This window comes from Hippichthys cyanospilos, chromosome 12 (assembly GCF_059441005.1).
Source record: "Hippichthys cyanospilos isolate Australia breed blue-spotted pipefish chromosome 12, RoL_Hcya_1.0, whole genome shotgun sequence".
Lineage (NCBI taxonomy): Eukaryota > Metazoa > Chordata > Actinopteri > Syngnathiformes > Syngnathidae > Hippichthys > Hippichthys cyanospilos.
The window spans coordinates 9,256,190-9,277,182 of NC_142380.1; the positions used below are offsets into that span (position 1 = coordinate 9,256,190).

A 20,993-nucleotide genomic window follows, 5' to 3' on the forward strand; every position below is an offset into this window, starting at 1 on the left:
ATCCCATTTGATGAGCTCATTTCCGCGCCAACAACTGTTATCCCGAGCCAAGCGGGGAACGGGACACATCTGACAAAACGCACCCGTTAACACACAACACGTCACTTTTAAACCGCTGCTTAGGGAGCCGTTTGTTTATCGCACACATCATTTATGTCAAACGGCGAGCAAGTCTAAAGTTAAATTCATTTGATGACAATATTACTGCGTTTTTGTCTACTAGACATCTTTATTCATACTGTGTTAATGCTTTTCAACACAGGAAATATGTTCCTTGCCTTACACTTTCCTTCAAGTAAAAGATGTCCCAAAGATGTATGTATATATATATATATATATATATATATATATATATATATATATATATATATATATATATATATATATATATATATATATATATATATATATATATATATATATATATATATATATATATATATATATGTATGGGGGCCTGAGGTCTCAAACTATGCGTAAAAGGTATTGTTGAGGTTGCCAATGTTGCTGGTGGTACTGGTGCAGGTCCTGTAGTTCATGATATGCTCTAAACCCTTCTACATGCGCCCTGGGTCAGCACCAGAATAAAATCTGTCCAGTCCAGCCCTACCTGGAGTATTCGGGACACACCCCCAGTGCCCCCTTCATGTTGACACTGGCACTGAACTTTGCGGGGAAACTCACCCATGGTGATCGAGCATTTCAGTCAATACGCAGAGAAACTGCGTGAAAAACAACAACGTCGGGACGGTGTAAACGTGAAGCAGGAGGTCCCTATCTGTTTAAGTGGTCTTCGGATATGACTAGTTTCCATTGTGACAAACAGCCTCAGCTTGTAGCCAACAGAGATGATTTTTTATCTAATTAGCCCGAGGCATGCATAACGACGTGCTATTAGTTTGAAAGGCTTCTGTGACTAATGGCCAAAGCCAAGCGCATCGAAGACAAATACTTATTAGAGTGTGAATGTTCAAATAATAAAGGCCTTGATGAATGACATGGCTCACTTTTCAAAAGCTGAGAGGACTAATTATATAGCAGGAGTGGAGCATAATCATCTTGGCTAATGGTCGCACAAGGGCCTGCTTCTCTGGATATCTACAATTATTATTATGGTTATTATTATTATTTAGAGCTGTGTGATACCACTTTTTACAGACCGATACAAGTACGAGTACTCAACGAGTACTCAACCGTTGAATAGGGGCCGATATCAATAAACAGTATTGATAAAATACTTTTAAATACTTTTGAAATACAGTGGACCCCCGCCATATTAAGTTAATCCATGTATATAATTAAATACTATTATAAATAAAAAAAATATATAAAGGAAAAATTTGATTTTATTTACCTTTGAGGTGACGTCACTTGAGGTACTTAGGGCCATATTCCGTTGCAAGGGTAGCCTAGCCTAGCCTTCTTTATATTTCTTGACGATCTCCAGCTTTGTTTCCATATTGATCATCTTCTTACTTCACCCTTTAACATCACTAGCAAGCTTAGTAAAACACTGAAAAACTGAATAGTCATACTGGTATTGGTCTGGAAAAAAAAAGTGTTATCAAACTTCCCAAACGATTACTATAATTAATATTATTAGTGTATTATAAGTGTTTATTATAAGTGTTTTTTTGTTGTTGTTGTTTTGCTATAATGCAGTTCGCTTTTCATGGCCTTGCTATTTCACACATTTTTTTTTTTTGCCTGCCTTCACAAAAGGTTCAATTTTGAGAGTGTTTAAAAATGTGGAAAATGTCTAAAAATGTTCAGAAAGGTGGGTTAAGTTTAGGTGAGGGTTTTTACACCCTAAAAACATATAAAAAATGAAAATAATATAATGAATAAAAAAAAAAAGAAAAGAATTGTTCTTTTAAATGATAAAAAAAGTCTATCAAATAAAAACAAAGGAAAAATAATAAACAAAAAACCTAATGAACATAAAAAAAAATGGAACGAACCAAGAAAATTTGGTTTTGGTACTTCACAGCTTTACCTTATTGGCAATTATTATTACTACTAAAAAAATACCCATTTCAAAATATATATTAATCATCTTTGATAGAATAATTGCAAGAAGTGATGTGAGTCTGTGAAAACCAATGAATACCAATTTAACTTTTTGAAAGTACTTGAACTTTTTTTTAAAGTGACTGGAATGATACAAACACAGCAGGAAGTTAATAAGTCTTCATTTCAACGGAGCAAGTCTTCGCTGTGTTGTTTTTGTATTTCTTTTTTTTTTCCTTTTTGCTATCAGGAAGTCCTGCTGTTAGGATAGAGCAAAAAACGCTTGTTTATTTGGATTAATAAAAATGTATGCCAACTGGGCTCCTGCTGTGGGCTATGGTAAACATTCAAGGTTGTTTACAGATAAGTGAAGCGGTTATGAGGTGCGAATAATTGAATCACAAACATATGTGCATAAAGTATTTTCTCGGGTTGTGGCATCAGAAGGGGATCCATAAAAGAGAAGAAATCCTCACAAATTGAGGGCAAATTGTAGTCTGGATATCTTCACAATTGATTATTGGAAATTCCAAAAAAATGGATTTACAAACCTGCATGCATATTACTGACAGTGTTTTCATCAGTAAAAAAATAAATAAATACTGCACATCATCATGCTTCTTCACGTTTGCATGAGCTATCACATTAAATTAAAAATGTAAAAAAAAAAAGGTGTAACTGAATATATATATATATATATATATATATATATATATATATATATATATATATATATATATATATATATATATATATATATATATATATATATATATATATATATATATATATGTAGATTTAGGGGGCGATTTTTTTCAGTTTTAGACTAACCTAAAACCTGTGTAAACACAAAAAAGAAAATGAGTCCACAGTCGATGAAAGCTGATCTATATTGTTTTCTTTTTGTTAACATTAGGGAGGATACAGGTATGAAATTTTTATAGATAATAATCTTATATATATTTGGGATGGCAAACAGCTTTCTTCGGGGTGGGTCGGCTGCAAAATAATATTATTGAGAAGCACTGCTTTAATGCTCGGCAACTTAGCTCCATGTTTCCAATAAAGTGTGGGTGTTGAATTTAAGAGCTTGGCAAGTGACTGTGAAAAATTTGTGGGTTTTGTTCCAAAAGGCCATCGCGTTCTCACACAGCTGACATCTTGGGATCCTTTCTTATAAGCTCGACGTGTCAACTATCAATTGTTGCCACTTTGCAAACATTGCCTCAGCATGATTTGTGTGTGTGCACACTGAATCCCCAGTTACTGTAAACACGCTCAAGTGTTACACAAGTCCATGCTGGCTCTTGATATTTTGGCGGTATTTTATATTCAGCCGACGCTAAGACCCTCCAAGCGTTGCGAGCATTGTTACCTGACTTGTGCTAAACGAGCGGCGTCCACATTTAAGTAGTGGTAAAAGTGTGTTGTTTGCACCTTGAGGCAATTTCATTAGCACGGAAAGATGAGCAGAATTTGGCAGGGGGTCATTGGCAGGGCAAGCGGCTTCAAACAGCGAGCGCCATACTTGGAGCTCGCCCACCCCGCGCTCGTAAACACCTCGTGTTTTGCCATCCGTAATGTCAGGGGGAACACTGAGTCGAGGTGATTTGGGGATTTTTTATTAAATCGATTCAATGGACAATAAAGTCAAGTGAGAATTCTGAATTTTGAACCAGATTATCGTAATTCTGACTATTCTCAGAATGTTCCCCCTTTAGGCGATATGCTCACCTTAAAGTGAGAATTTGAACATTTTTCACAAAATTCTTACTAAAGTCAAAAATCTCATTTCAATTCTGACCTCACAATTCTGACTTGATTCTGATTCTAGTCTGACTGAATCGGAAGTATGTTTATGTTATCAAAATTTTCAAAATCATAATTAGTTTGAATTTTGACTTGAAAGTCAGAAATCTGACTTAATTCTGATTTGACTCCAACAAACCAGTCAAAAGTCCACCTTTAAAGTCAGAATTCTAACTTTATAAATTTAATTCTGACTTGAACAGGATTAGGGGTGAAACATATCACTCTAATTTTGACTTCTCACATTTCTGATTTAAAGTCTGAATTTTGATTTCTGAATGTTTTATCAATAATTAGAATTCTGACTGAATTGTAAATTGATTCTCAGAATTTTTTGCTTTAATGTCCAAATTCAGACAATTTTGAACTTAAAATTCTCAGAATGTTTACTTTATTCAGATTTCTGACTTTAAAATTCTCACTTGGAAGTCGCCATTCTAAATACTCTCAGAGTTCTGACTTTAAAGTGAAATTTTGATATACAGTATTCTTAAAATTTGCACTTTTAAGTGAATTTTGTCCTGTCAGATTTCTCACTTTAGAATCAGGTCAAAGTGAGAATTTTGACTTAAAATGATAATTTTATGAAGAAAGAGATAAGTGTGACTCCTGCCACATTGTGTGTGGCGCCTTTCAGTCATCTGACCAGAGCTTATTTCAGGCTCTTGTTACACCAACTGAAACATTGTGTCATTTTCCAGACATTTTTTGGCCAGGAGCCTAAGATCAAGGATTTTTTTTTTTTTTTTTTTTTTTGTCGGAGACCTCACCTGAGGCAAGACACCTGAATCTGACCAAAGATGTATGGCGGCTTACAGAAGTGTGGATGGGGTGAAATTACATCCGGCGATGTCAATCTCCCCAATGCTTTGCTACTTTTAAAGAGGCCATTTTATCAAAGTCCATTGTATTTTTACAGTCAGGGACAGCCCTAGACTCTGAGATCCCAAATCACTTCAAGTTAACTCATTCAATCCCAGAGACGTATTTTTTACGTCTCTTTCAAGAGTTGTAGACATTCAATCCCAACTACTTTATTTTTGTATTTATTTTTTGAATTGTGAATCAGTGACTGGAATTGAATGTGCAGGATCTGTATAGACTGGTTTTAAAAGTTTAGTTTCCAAGTCTAGTTTTTTGAGTTGCGGTTATCCCAAAACCCTGCTCCTCGTGTGACAAAACTAGGGTAGTGTACAAAATAAAGGATAAGAAAAATATTTGCTACTTTTGGGTAAAACAGGAAATTAGTATGTCTTGGAGACAGGTTGGTAACTACAGTAGACGGTCAAGTATTACAAATGAATGGCATCAAACAGAATCCTCGTGTCGCCAAATTATTTATTATTATTGTTATTATTATTATTTATGAGGTTTCAGCCTGACACCAGCGAGACTAAGTCACGGCCTGTCTGAAATGTTATTGCTAATGCTTAAGACAAGGTGGTAGTCCATCCTTAGGGTAATGAATGCACAATAATTGCTCATTTTAAAATGTATCCGGGCCGGATTAACGGCCCGGCGGGAATTTATCAGAAGGTCCAAATGATTCCCCCCAAGCCTGCTTACAGCAAAAGCTAAACAGTACAGTTAGCAGTGCTATTGATTTAAACGAGTCTCATTTTAACTATCATCAAACATTAACCAACCCTACACATCAATTGAGGAATTAAAAGTCTCCAATATCATCTTTTCAACAGATAAATCTCCCTTAAATCCTGCTATGTAGACTCATATTGCTTCTTTAGCAAAGCAAACAAGACTGACAGTAATTTTTCTCTCAAAATGAAAAAAATGAAGCAACAACGCAAAAGTGCCATACAGACGATGTCAGATTTCTTCCATGTTTTTGCAATGTGGGAACATGCCCGAGTAGAGCCTTCATGCACAAAATCAAATCTCATTCGTATCAGCAAACACAGCATGCAACAAGCTAATAGAGTCACCTTGAGAAAATAATATACAAGTGTGTCAGCTCGTCGGCATAAACAATTAGTAGGCAATCACATGGTGACAAATTATTGTGCTGCAGGGACAATTTCAGTTATGTTGCAGATTTTCATTCTATTTACATTTTATTTTTTTGAACTGTGAAGAAAATGCAGTCTTTGGATGACAGCTTCGGTGATTAGAATTTGGAGTTTGGAAGTAGGTATTGCTTGCAATGCACTACATATAGAGCCATACGTTTTTTTTTTTTTTTCAAGGTCAATACCGATTATTAGTAGTTGAGGAGGTTGATAACCGATATTTGGAGCTGACGTTCATAAGGGAAAATAATGATCAAAATTAAAAATGAATAAATAAAAAGGTATAAACTATAAATGTGGATAAAATGTCCCGATAAATAGGTTTGTTGAACAGCTTTTCAGATAATTTGTTAAAATACATGTACATTTTAGACAATATACATGTCTGCTGTAAAATTCTAACACAAAGCACAGACCAAGCTAACCCTAAAAGTTAAATGTAAACAAAAGTTAAATGTTGAAACTTTCACTCGCTTTATGGTAAATATGCAGTATCTATCGTCCGCCATAAAAGGAAACAGATTATATTTGGGTCAACTAAAATAATTGATTTTCTTTTACTCTTGAAAACAATAATCATCATTCTGACACTTTTTACAGTGCATCTATTTTGTGGAAAGTTGGAAAATCATGATATAGGCCCTTTAAAAGAGGCCTATTGTTGATATCCGTCAAATAGCCAAAAATCGGCTGATTTTGTTTTCCATTTTTCCAATCATGATTTTTAGCTTGGTTAAAGGAAAGTGTGGAAGATTTGAAGTTTTTTTTTCTTTACAACCAGCAGGAGGTGCTGCAGGTGCTGCATCTACCATTGTCCGTAGCTATAACAAACATGGCCGCCTCCGAAGAAGTGCCACCCTCCATGTAATATCGTTTAATGATAACTAGACCTATGATAATATTAAAAACATACTGGTGGTCATCAAGAACATATTCATTTGCAAGTTTTTGAAATTTACTATCAGTTATTCCTTTTTAATTAAAAAAAAGGTCAACATTTTACACACTGTCCCTTTAATGGTGTCCGAGTCTTTGTTTGTGGTTGAAAAAGAGACTTAAGAAGTGATTCGTCTTGTCAGTAGAGCCCAAGTCTCTTTTCTGTCTTGGCATGCTCACTTAGCAAACAGAAGCAAGCCCGCCGGCTGAGTGAAATTGATGACCGATAATGATTCACTTAACATGGCCACCAAGTACACTTAGCGGCAATCACGCGCAGATAACGTGAAGTGTCCATTTGCAAGGATGCCCCAGTCTCAGCCGTGTCTCATCAAACGAGCTAAGAGCTTAGGTTGAAGTGACAAACTGGTCAATACGTCATCAGATCTGAAAGGCATTTGCTACGCTTCACAGGCCAAGAGAAGCATGTTGAACGGCAAAGATGGACTATTACTTTTAGACGTTCACATACTGCACCCTTGTGGTCAATAAGGTGCACTGACAGCAAGTCAGATCAACATTTTGGTGCGTTCACTTTTCTGGAAAAGGATTCCTTCAAAAATTGTTGTCCAAATGTCAACGAACTAAGTGTGAGGTGAGATACAATTTCAAAAGCGTTTGACAAGTTTGACAGTGAGAATATCGGCGCTGATGTTTGGCATTTTAAAGAATGGTGGCCGTGAATGAAATCAATTTCAAAATGTTTAAACATACTAGTACAACAGCTGTTGGTCATTAAGAACACATTTATTTGCTAGTTTTTGAAATTAATCATCATTTAATTTATTCCTTTTTTTTTCCAACTGCAAAACGGTCTAAATCTTATTCACATTTCAAATCACATTCCCTTTAAGTTTGCAGTGATCTTTCCAAAATATTTTGTTGGCCTCAGAAACTGGATTTGCAACTTTTGTTTTGGTTTGAAATTAAAACAAAGATACGTGTGATTGGAATACACACATACACACAAAAAGTGAACATAATGCGAGCCTAAATTAAAAGGTGGAACTACCGTATTATTTTGTGTTTTGTTTTGTTGACATCCTGGCGCCAATATCTCCCTTTAAAAAAGGGGGAAAGCAATATCATTTCTAAATTGATCTGTTACTTTGACATTTTGGAAAAGGTGATACGCTTTTGAGAATTTCATGAAGTTAATAGTTCTAAATTGCATTTAGTTTTATTTGACACCAATATTTTCCCTTTTACTAAAAATGAATATCCGCTCTAATTCAATTAATTTTAGAATTTTGGACAGCTGTCAAAAACTTTATCGGGTGCTATTGAAATCGTTCAGATGTAAAAGCTATTAAAAAATATTGGTCTTTACAGTGTATGATGTCATACGTTATTAAAACAATTAATAAAGACAAAATAGAACGAATGGCCCAATTGCGCATCTTGGCCACTTGAGGGCAGTATTTTACAGTTGGCAAGTACACCGTACACAACTAAACTTAGTATTCAACGCTCACTAGTTTTTCGATTAGGACGGATTGAAGCCTTTGAGTGGTGTTAAATTATCCGTCTTGAAGTGATGCGCTATCATTTGTATGTTTTTTTTTTTTTTTACAAGATAATATTTATGAAAAGTGGTTGAACATTCCTATATTTCAGTTATTTTAGTCATCATAAAAACTTAAACTGAGAGTTACAGTTATTTAGGAAAATATGATCCGATGTAAAGTAGGGTTTGATATTAGGATAACATTCGAGTATCAGTCATTTCAATTTAAACTAGAACTTGTCAATACACTATGCAATCTTCAATTCACCGCAAGAGGGAAGTAAAACTCTGCACACTGGAGCTATAAGTCAATATTTGAACAGGCCACCAGCCCAAAGAATGTAACTTGCCCAATATCAAGAAAACTACCCCCCACCCAAAATGAATAAACAAACAAATAAATGAATAAATAATTAAATGAATAAATAAATAAATGAATAAATAAATAAACTGTGTCTGGCTTTACCGCCATAATGTTTAAACTTTTAAAGCTAGCCAAACAGGATAGGATAATGTGGGCTTGGACTTGGCAGGGCAGTTGGCATACGCAAGGCAGACAAGGACAGGCAGGGGCAGAGCTCGGACAGTAAACTATGCCCGGGGGGGTTACCAAGTTCCTTTGGTGTGCCCTCGCCACCTGTTGGTCTGTCTGTCTGTCTGGTCTGTTTTTACCCACGGGGTGAGCTATAGCAGGTAGTCAACAGTTTATAATACATTATACAAAAAGATGTTTTTGTAATATTCACACGACAGCTGAGTGTACGGCAATTTATTAGGTACTACGTATATGTACATCAGTAATAATCAATTGCTTTAGGTATTTAAGTGCCAAAGAAATAAATTAGTTTAGGGTAATTCAATTCTAAATTTTAAATAAGCACTTAAGTAGAAACTGAAATACTACAATTAAATACTCTATTAATCAATTACATTAGGTGAACAAATAGTCAAGTGAGGTTTTACTCTAGATAGTTGCCAAACTAATCAATTACCTGAGGTAATTACATACTCAGGTAGTCTTTTACTGCACATACTGTAATTAGATCTCAAAGTAATCCATTATTTTAGGTAATTAAGCACTAACAAATTATTACTTCAGCACTAATGTAACTTATTACTTTAAGTAGACAAGTACTAATGTAAATGATTAGCTGAGGTACTTTAGAGGATGAAATAATATAGTAATGTAATGTATTACTTTGGGTAATTAATCGCCAAAGTAATCATTTATTTGAGGTAAGTAAGGACTAAAGTAAATCATTATATGAAACAATTCAGCATTACAGTAATCAATTACTTAAGGTAATAAAGTACAGTACTAGAAATGAATACTGAATAAATCAATTACTTGATAGAATTAAATACACAACTGATCTGTTACTTTAGTTAATTAAGTGCCAAATTAAGTAATTATTTTAGGTAATTGATTACAAAATTATAAAACAAAAATTAAAACAAAAATTATAAACAATTTCTTCAAATTGCTATGTACTAGAGTGAACAATTACTCTAGGTATTAAAGTGCTTAATTACATAAAGTGATTACTACTTTGGTACTTAATTATAATGGATGGAAAGTTGATTTGGTACGAACATAATTGATGTTTTTAATACGTAATAGCCTTGAGTAATTGATGACTTTTTTAATTCATTTAGCACCAGCTATTTTTCCACCATTTGTTAGCCAAACGTTTGAGAAAATGTAAATAGGTACCTGAGAATGAAGCAACGTAAAAACATGTCTTTGGCATCAAAGGAATTAAAGGCTTCATGCAAAACCAAGAACCCCGCCCCCCCCACAAATTTTGAATATGTTTCTTCCATTTGACCTTTGACAGGTGTACCTAACGGAGTGTCTGGTGACTGGTGAATGCACCTACACACACAAACACACACACACAAAGCAAACAGGAATTTAATGTACATGCCTAGCGGCAGATGGCGAGGCTGCTGAGTGAAAAGGTCAAGGGTCGCTCTCAGCTGGCCACCATAAAGAGCGCAAGCCAGACATACAAACGCAGACCACCAAGTCAAACGCATTTAGTGGCTTTCATAGTCAACCGGCAGCTTGGCATACATACAATAAGAGCCCACGTTTTATCAGGGGCAAATGGCAGTGCCAGGAGTCAGAAAAAAATAAAGAAATAAATAGGCCAAAAGGCCATGGAGCAACTGCTTGCATTGACAGTGACATTTGCTGACATCTAGGTAAAAGAATGAAATTATAGCGAAGACTTGTCTGTACACAGGTGAGGAAATGCTGCCCCAAAAAAGATGCCATCACAACCCCCCCCCCCCCCCCCCAAAAAAAAAAAGGGAGAAACAAAGGCACCAAGACGAAAACGTATGCAACCACCAAACTGCAAAAGTGAGCAAGACCATAGGGGGCGCCAACAAGTTTCAAGCCACGTCATTTTGCTGCTGTTCTACAACACAGTAAAAGTCACGTCCAAGTTTTGAACTCTTTTTGTGCCAAGCGTTATCAGAAAAGGAAACCTCTAGAGGGCCAGTATATTTAGCATTTTCACTCTTATTTCAAAACCAACAAAATTTTGTGTGCTATGGCAATGTAAATATCGGTGGTATCCAATGAAAGATTGACTTCCATTCTTTACTTTGAATTGCATGTATGCAATAGCTATGTTGTATGTGTGGAAACACTGCCATCCAAAGGTCACAGTTATCACTACAGTGCTCATTTGGCTTATATTAGGTAAGCATTTGTTAAGGGTATCTGTTACCCCCATAAAAAAATGTATTTGATGAGAATTTTATTATTTATTATCATTATCACTATTTTCAAAGATGAGAATTGTTGTTCATGGCACTGAAAGAGTTGAAAAGGTCTGAAAGAAAGGCAGATTGTTTTACTTCATTTGCAATAATTCTGTGCTTTGTAATTGTGCTTTATTGTTTGTAAATGTAGCATGTATCACTTTGAAGGGTGTTTCTTTTAATATGTTGACATTATATTAAGTTTATTATTTTGTTCTTGTTTGTGTCTTTGCAGTGTATTGCAGTGTTTATGTGTTGAAGTTATTTTGTGTGTTTTTTTTTTTAAGTTTGGAGTGAAGCGTTCTCTGTTTTCTTATTTGCATCATTCCTGTTCTCTGTTTTAATTTGAAACATTCCTGCTTTTTCTGCACGCTTGCCCTTCGGCCAATGTAAAACTTTAATCCACTGCGTGCATAAATGCATCTGTTTGTGTGGGAGTGTGGACTTTCCCTTGAGTATGTCACCGTTTCTTTTGGATTCCAAAAAAGTGCACCATGCACTGGGAAGGCATGGGCCGCGACACCCAAAGCCACCCGGAATTCTAGGGAAGGTTTTCCCCGTGGTTTCCGATTACCGCACGGACACACAGTGCGCTGATGACAGGAACACACGTGCAAACACCCTCCACACTGAAATTTTTGTTGTTTGCACAGCGGGAGTTTGTTTTAGCTTTGCCTCGCTCCTTCCAGACCTGTCATTTAATCCCGTTCCGATTCCGCTAGCCGGGATTTAGACGCAAACTTGAAATTGGAATTAGGGACTATAGCAAAAAAGCCTGTTCATATTTTCAAACTGATGCTAAATACCGCACCGATATCTACATAGACATAGCACCCCCCGCGCCAAAAATCGAACATCGAGCAAAGTTCAACACTTTGCCCTGGAATGTAGGCACTTTGATTTGCCGCAAATCCAAAGCGACGTCCCTCTAAATCACCCCAATTTTGTCATCAGGCTGAGTGGTGGTATTGAACGTAAACCTGCAGCTATATGTGGCTCTTTGGCGCCGCCCTATTGGAGCTATATTAAAAAAATGTATGAAAATGGAAGTACAATTTGTTTTTTATGTTTAAAAATAGATCGATTAAAAATAGTTGTTTTGATATGGTTTACAAAAAACGCCATAACATTTATAATGTTTTTCAGTGCTGTAAAAATGTGTAGGATAAATATTAAATTTCAACATTTCTGACAACCAAGATTCGCGTCATAACCTGCGACGCATGTTTTTTTCAGCTTAGCGTGGTGCTGGGCAGATGGCCGTTTGATGATCCCAAAGGGAAAAAGAGAAACAGAACAGAGGATTCAACGGTTGTTGGAGCGAACCATATGCTTTCATTGCCAATGCAGGAGGATTGGCTCCATGTTTGTGTTGTGATGACGTTGCCAAACAACAAAAAAACATCCTAGACGTCCAATGTTGAGAAGCTGTCCAGTGATGTCCGAAAACAGAAGTCACTTTAAACGGGGCAACCCTGTCATCTGCGCATGTTTAGTAACAAATTTGCCTTTTTTTCTAAAGGGATTTCTGAATTTTGTCAGTATAAACTTGGATATGATGTGTTTTGTCGCTAAAGTCTGAGCATGGTGTTGATTTTGAAGTTGTTTTTCTCAAATCTTCAAAATAAAAAAGTTTTTCTAAAATTTCATCAACACAATGAAACACATTACATTAATGCAATTTAAGCTTAAAGCATTATAGAGCAGCAGTCAGGTTGCATGCACTGCAAGGAAAATAAACATTTAAACATGAAGAATCACTACTGTATCTTACTAGTCTTTTTTAATAACATGCTAATATAGCTGATTTAGGCACAGCATGCATTGCCTTCATTATAACTTACACAAAGCTTACAATTTTTTTTTTTTGGAGACAGATTTGTTATTATTATTATTTATTTATTAAATTTTTCAATATGGCTCTTTCAACTTTTTTGGCTTGCAAGTCCTGCTATAGAATGTCGTCTTGGGCACACGGGGATAGTGTGACCGCCGGAAGGCCGTAATCCAGTGTCCACACACTTGCACGCTGCTGTGTGTGCGGATCAAAGTGGAAGTTTGAAGGTGGATTTTCATCGCCTTTGAAAGCTGGCAAAAAAAGGTTGACTGAACAGAGTGTGTGTGTACGAGCATGTGGTGCATAGGAGAACCTTTCACATCAAACGGACCTTTCTTTCATGGGTAGAGGTGTCAAGCTAAAACTAACTAATTCAATCCAAAGGTCAGTTGGTCAAAAAGGCTTCTAGTTGGAATAAAAAATGATGTATGTTTTAAAATTTCAGGCTTTCAGTCTTTTTTCTTTTTTTTTCAGTTTCAGACTGACCAGTACCCTGTATAAACCCAGTGTAACGTTGAATGCGCTTACTGAATGTGCTCGAAACAGTTGTTTTTCCTTTTCTTGGCAACGTAGCTCAAGTTCATTTGACCATAATAAGTTGCGCAGCATCCGTGTTTCATCAAGTTTATGATTGTGTGTATAAGTCAAAACACCACAATTGATAAACGAGTCAAATGGAATACTTTTCCGTGTTCTCTAACCGGAGCACTCATAACCGTTATATGATACGCTTAGTTTTCATAAAATTCCTGAGTGTGAACAAGGTTGGATTGGGACGGTGGTTCAGTCTGCTCTCTTCTTTTATTGAAAATAATGCCGTAACAACCTTAGCTAACACGAGCTCCTGTTAGCTGCAACGGACACATGCTGCCACCTGATGTCCACCATCTAGCTCGTACCATTAGGGTACTTATTATAAGTAAGAATATGGCTCATGTGAAAAGGCATACCTGTGTGTCAAAACTCCACCTAAGTGGCTGACAGATAAAAATAAATAAATAAATAAATCAAATTTGAAGATACCGTGTATAGGATGTACCCATATTTTTGGCCTTCATTTTGGGGATAAAAAAGGCATCTTATTTTGAGGGAATTATGGTATCTATTAAATGTATATATAGTTTTTTTTTTCCTTTTTTTGTATTGGACTTGAGGAGGGTCTCAATTAGGCTGTTACTGAACTCTGGAGGAGGGTAGAGGGGGGCGCAAAATGTTTTATCTTTCGTGCTTTGGAAAAAATAATTGCAAAGGACTTATGCGCAAATGTTTTGGCAATAGAGGGCAAGTTTGAGTCCTGGGAACCAAACCGCGGCTTTCTTTTTAAGTTCCTCTGATGATTTTGTCCTTTTGTCCAGTGGCATTATACATCCGAAAACGTGACAAGCGAAACTACCTCAACACACAGGACACACACACACGAGACAATTAGAGCCACAAACAGCGAGGCCTCAATCATCCAGTCACTCTTGCTCGCTCTCTCTTTCCTCCAATTGACCTACATCTCTCATTTTACGCTCTCATCCATCAATTAGCATCCGTACACGGCGTCCTCACGCTAACTTGCCTTCAACCCCCGGATGAGTGAATTGATTGCCGGGTGCCCCACCTCACCCAGTTAGCCTATTGTGCTACTTTGAATGGTATTACATCTACAACCGCTGTAAAAATGTGGCCCTTTCAGTGAAAAGCTGCAAGACAACAACGGAAAGTTGGAGGCATACTTTAAAAATACCTCCAAGGTCTGTCATAAATTCACACTTCAGCCCAGTCCTTGTCAAAGAGTGGGGCGGGCCCCCTGAGGCGATGCAAGGGCGGGCGCGGGAGACGTCAGGGAAAAGGATTTGTTTTTGCCATGTGAAATGTAATTAAAATAAAAATTGAATTGGCACCATTTTTTTTTTTTTTTTAATATCAGACACTTTGATGCACTTGATTTTTTTTCAGTTTTAGACTAACCTGTAATGTGTATAAACGCTGTAAAAACATAGTCAACAGTAGTTAAAATGTATTTGTATTGTTGTTTTTCTTTTGTTAAATTGAAACAATGTTTCATGGATAAATTACATCTTTTTTTTATTTCAGGCAGTTTTATAAGTTTGGTCATTGTTTTTCTGTTTTAAACCTGTAACCTGTGTAAACGGTTAAAAAGTAGTTAACGGCTGTTCCAAGTTGATCTATATTGTATTTTTTCTTTTATTAATGTTAGAAAGGATACAGTTTTAGGTATACATAATTTTTTTTATAAATAACAATCTTATTTATATTCGGCATGGCGAATGGTGGCACAAAAGGCTGTCTTTTTGGGAGAAGGGGCTGCAAAATAATATAATTGAGAAGCACAGCTGGAAACCAATAAACATTCGTCATAACCATGGAAGAAACGTGCAAACATACAGTAAAGTGTCTGTTAATAACTAGTGCAAGGACACAATCGTCAGCTTTTACGATCCAGTTTGGCAAAAAAAAAAAACTGCTCTCACTGAGAATATCCAAACGCACGTGACAGAGAGAAGCAAGTGCTCGAAGACGGGAAACGTGGAGGCATATATGTGGCCATGTCAAGCGGGTCAGTGGCAGCAGCAAAGGGTTATGGGAAAGGAATGAGGCGTCAAAATTCAACTTGGGACAAACAGCGGACGGGGATTGTTAGAGGCACAAAGGAAGGACTAAAATGTTTGCAACTATTGTCAAATGCAAATAGGGAAAATGTGCAAAGTAAAGCTTTGCAAATTGTTGCGCAATTCTCACTTTTCATAATTACTATTCAGAATTCGGACTTTAGTGAAAACTCTGACTAGTCTTAAAATTGTTACTTAAAATTGTCAGAATTTTGACCATTTTCGGAATTCTGACTTTACACCGGGACAGATTTTAATAATTGTGAGAATAAGGTCAGAATTTTGACTTTCAAGTCATAATCAACGTCAGAATACCCAACTTGTTCTCTTGTAGGAGTGAGAATTCAAATGAGGATTTTTTAAGTTGGGATTGTTTCTCTATTTAGTCTTGAGAATTGTGAAATTTAAAGTTACAATGCTGACTTCTAGGACAGAGTTCTGAAAACGACAGAAATCCGAGAAAAAAAGTTTGATTCCCAACTTGAAAGGGACAATACTTAGGATAAACTTAAAATCCTCAGGATAAAGTGATTTTTTTTTAAACGAGACGATGAGTTTTCTTCTCGCCTTATCCTCAGAATTCTGACTTAGATAATGTCATTTTCCTTTATTAGATTTGGAAAAACTCATTTGAGATTTAACTGCTTTGAATGACAAAGGTGGTCGGGGAGTAAAGGAGGATGAATGTTGGAGCAAATTGGAGCAAGCCGCTTTTCTTCCACCGCGATATTTTCTTGAATGAGCCTCTGACGCAAGACAGACAGGTGGGAGAATTAGCCGCAGCACTGATTGGACCGGACAAATGAGGGAAAAGTGAGCATAGCAGAGACGGAGGGGGTGTGGGGCACGGGTTTCGCCTGTTGGAACGCTCTCCCCACCTCTCGCCGCGCAGACCGAATGAATTCCAGATGTCCGAATGATAAACAAATGGATTGTCATAAATGTATAAAAATGCAAGGCATTCGGGAGCTCTTACGCCGTCTGTGGTCCGTCGTTTGCAATCCATCCAAACGTTGGAATCGTACACCGCGTAAAATATGGCGATGACTGCGCCCTCATCCGTCTTTGCAATAACAATGGAACGTACACACATGAGTTATTCACCCACACACATACTTGGAGCCTTGAAGGATCCTTTTGAATGACTCTACCACTTGCTGGACAGAGAATCCACGCAAATTTTTCGCAAAGTTTGAAAACATTACATACTACTGAATATATACACATATATATATATATATATATATACACATATATATATATATATATATATATATATATATATATATATATATATATATATATATATATATATATATATATATATATACACACACATATATATATATATATATATATATATATATATATATATATATATATATATATATATATGTATATAGTCAATTACAAAATTTAAGCGGAATTCACTGCATGACTGATGGATTAACTCATAATTCATCAAAAATGAATCCCACATTATATCTGATTCCAATGTACATTTTTGTTCTTTTTTTTGTCGCTTGTTAATTAACAAAAGAGGATGAATATGTTTACTAAATACAAATGTGTTTGTATAACTTCCTTCATAAAGTAATTTTGATCGTATGCATAGTTATTTTAATTCACACAAATAAAATGTAAACCGGTAGTTAATAGGAGATAAGTTTGTGTTGAGGAATGGTTTTTGCACCTTGGTTGTACTAGTGTCTCATGTAGATTGTTGTTGAAAGGACCAGTGCAGTCTTTTCAAATTAGGAACACATTAACTGGAACATGAAACCTTTATAAATTCTTTTGTAAGACTGGCATCAATTAATTGCGATTTTTTTATCATCTCTGCCTTCTTCTAGGAAAAAAAAAGAAAGGATAACAAAAATAATCTGCAGCCGACCTATTTGGTAACTGAACTCAAGACAAATTGAATCCTGCAGGGGTTTGTTGGTCAGTCAAAATCATTTCCAGAAGTATTTGGTGGGCTCCAAACAGCAATATTTTGTTCCATCTCTGTTGTTTTTTTAACTTTTCTGTTCCGCCACTGGCATGAAGTCTGAGTGTTGACTCCTTCCTGGTTCACATCATTTAATTAAGTAATGTCAAGGCAGCAGCGCAGTGGCGGAGTGTGGTGAGGCCGCTAGGCGCCAGAAAGTAGGGCCTTGCGGTCCGTTTGAATTTTTACTGCTTGCTGCCATGGTTGTAGCTCGGATTTAGCTGTAAATCACAAATCCCAGAAGAAATGGCGTTAAACACGAGAAAGCTAATGACAGCAAGAATGACTTGGTATGGATAATCCTTTGCAGGAAGCGGTTGTGTTATATTTGTTAAAGGGCTGCTAAACTTACTGAGCTTTTTGTCAGCAGTAAAAGTTCACAGTTTGTCTACGGTTAACTCATTCACTGCCAGCCAAGTTCAGATGAATCTTTGACATCTGTAGCTGTCAATGGAATTCAGTGGATCTTTGACGTCTATAGCCGTCTGTGGCACTGAATGATTTGATTTGATTACTAAATTATTTTTCTGTCAATGGAGCCTGGGTAAAACGGATCTTTGACATCTATAGATGTCAGTGGCACTGAATAAGTTCATTTGATGACTAAATTATTTTCCCGTCAGTGGAGCCGAGGCAAAATGGATCTTTGACGTCCAAAGATATGATTGGCACTGAATGACATCTACAGTATAGTCATCAATGGTAAACAATGTTTTTTTTTTTTTTTTAATCAGGAGATTATTTTCATGTCAATGGGGCTCAGTAAAAAATAATCAGTAAAAACTGATCTTCAACATCTAAATCACATTTTTTAAACGATGTTATCAGTGTTGTTGTTATTACATGGTTATAACAAACAAGTATTAGTCTTATCTAAACAAGTGTGGTTATTTTGGTGGATCTTATCTTTCCGGACAGACGGTGCTAAGTGTTCACACGTGTGTTTGTGAGACGTTTGAGCGCATGCCAACACGCACTTTGAGTTTGGATGTTTACGAGCGCCTGTCGCCCCTCCCCCTTCTGTCATCAGACACTGAAAAAAAGAGGAAGAGAATGTCAATCCCCGTTGCCTTTAATGTGCTTATGGCGTGCACAGTGCAATTGCATGAAACACGCCTCCAGCTGTTGAGTCCGATCCCGGGCCTCGCAACTGTGTGTGTTGATTGAATTTGTGGGGGGAAGCCAATATGTTCTTGGGGAATGAAAAGTCCATTTTAAGCATCCAAATGTCTATATATGAGATGTTTCCCATCCCCTTTCATATTTGCCATCCATTAATCTCTCAGAGCCTTTGGTCGAACTTTGCCAGGCATGGTGTGGACCAGTGCTTTTAAATGCGGGTAAATAGGGCCTTTGTGCGTACTTTTTTATAAGAATAAATATATATTTTTGTGTGGTACAACTTAGAAGGAGAAAAAAAATATAAAAAAATAGCAAGGTAAACTGCAGCAAAATCCAGGAATAAAAAATAAAGGTATTTTTTTGGTTTTGCAACATTCCTTTTTTTAATTTCTTTAAAAAAAAAAAAGAAAATATTCTTTCTGTGACATTTGACTTAGATGCAAGAATATAGATGCCAATAATGGAAAAATAGGTTGACCCTAACTCTAACCCTGTTTTCCTTGAAAATACAACAACAACAACAAAAAGTAAATTTCCTATTTTCTGCACTTTTCGAACAACAGCAGTTGGTCGATACTTTTGTCATCTATTTTCATGAGTACCGATACCTTGAAATAATCCTGGTATCAGCACCGATACGGCGACCATGTATCAGCACTTGCACATTCCTACAATGTATCCTTTGTTGAATACACGTGTCACTAGATTCTCTGAATAATTCATACAAAAAATTTAAGGGAAAGCATGAATAATTCCTGCGAATGTTGAATCGAACTGATATCAGAATCCTAATGGTGCTCTTGCAGTGGGGTGGTGTGAGAGGTATTAACAGGGTTTCTGCTGGTATTTGTATATTCTTTTTTTTTTTTTTAAATTCTGTGGCAGGATTAGCTTATTTTCTTGTCAAATTCATAGCAAATTTGTTGGAATGCTAAGCAGCTAATTGCTGAATTGTGCTCTTGTGACTACTTAGCAAAAATGACATATTCCCTTATGTTTTCAGTTTTACTATGGATGTGCACCGTCATTAGTGACGCAATTTTCCAGCGAACAGGCCAAGAAAAAAAAAATGGATCTGTTGAAAAAAATACGCCTAGATATATCACTAAGAATGTAGTTCTAAAGTTGAATCAAACAAGGATGGTGCAGTACTGACAGTACCAAAAATACTTGTCTCTGGTTAAGGGTTTCTTGGCTGAAAAATTATTTCACAAGGGGTACATCATTGAAAAAAAGATTTTGAGAAGCATGGGTTTGCGCAGTCAGTGGCAGCAAAGTCGTTCCCATGCAGCCTCATAGCAGGGTCTTTGTTCACCCTAAAAGCTTTGAGGGTCCCCGTGGCAGGGCCGCGGCCCACTGTAGTGCCCTCACAATGGGTCTTTATGTTGCCAAGTCTCCCTCCCCCTCATCGGGGGCACAGCGAGGCAAAGGGGGCATCAAAATGCCCACATCTTCTTTCTCTCTGCGACCCGCGCCATAAAGTCACTCTGAAGAGTTTATGAGTGGTGCCAAATGTCTCGGTAGGGTTCCGTTTTCTTATTCGCTCCAAGACGACTTGACACCACAAGAAAAGATCTGGGTAGCGTGTGATAACACACTAGTAAACCCATTAGCGCTGTTTTTGAAAGCCAGTGTCTTGGTAATAAAGTGAGTCATCTTAGCATAACAGGAAAAGATGCAAAACAGACATTCACCAATCTCATGTGTTTCTGATCATGAAACTAGCCGTCAAGTGCCTATGGTAGTATGCGTACTAACCCGCCGTCACATGCGAAGATGAATGGGTGGCCCGCTTGGCACATCGTCTGCTTTGCGGAAGAGAGGAGAAAACGACTCTGACAGCCACTGAGGTTGGCATAAACTGCTCATATTTTCTCAGGTCCAAGAATACGTCACATGCTATGAACTGCGGAATAGCACTTCAAGGTCAGGGAGCAAACATTTCGTAAGGTTTGTTAAATGTCATATTTGTATTAACTCACTCAATCCCAAAGTTGTAATTTTACGTGTTTTAGGAGTCCAGACATTCAAGCCTTATATATGTTAAAAAACAAACAAACAAACAGATAGAGATAGATAGATAGATAGATAGATAGATAGATAGATAGATAGATAGATAGATAGATAGATAGATAGATAGATAGATAGATAGATAGACAGACAGACAGACAGACAGACAGACAGACAGATAGATAGATAGATAGATAGATAGATAGATAGATAGATAGATCAAACTCTGTGAGAGTAAAGATAAGTACATTTGTGTTTCTAATGCATGTTTTTATAGTTCATATTAGTGTTTCAAAATAGTACAGCAGATATAAATGTTTTCCCCTCATCAATAAAACAATCTTCGTACTGA

General features: G+C 36.5%; 1 protein-coding gene across 2 annotated transcripts in view; it reads right to left on the reverse strand.

The window, feature by feature from the left end:
• gpc5c (glypican 5c) overlaps positions 1-20,993 on the reverse strand; it is a 120,477-nt gene that overhangs the window by 41,384 nt on the left and 58,100 nt on the right. The gene's annotated exons all lie outside the window — the stretch shown is intronic.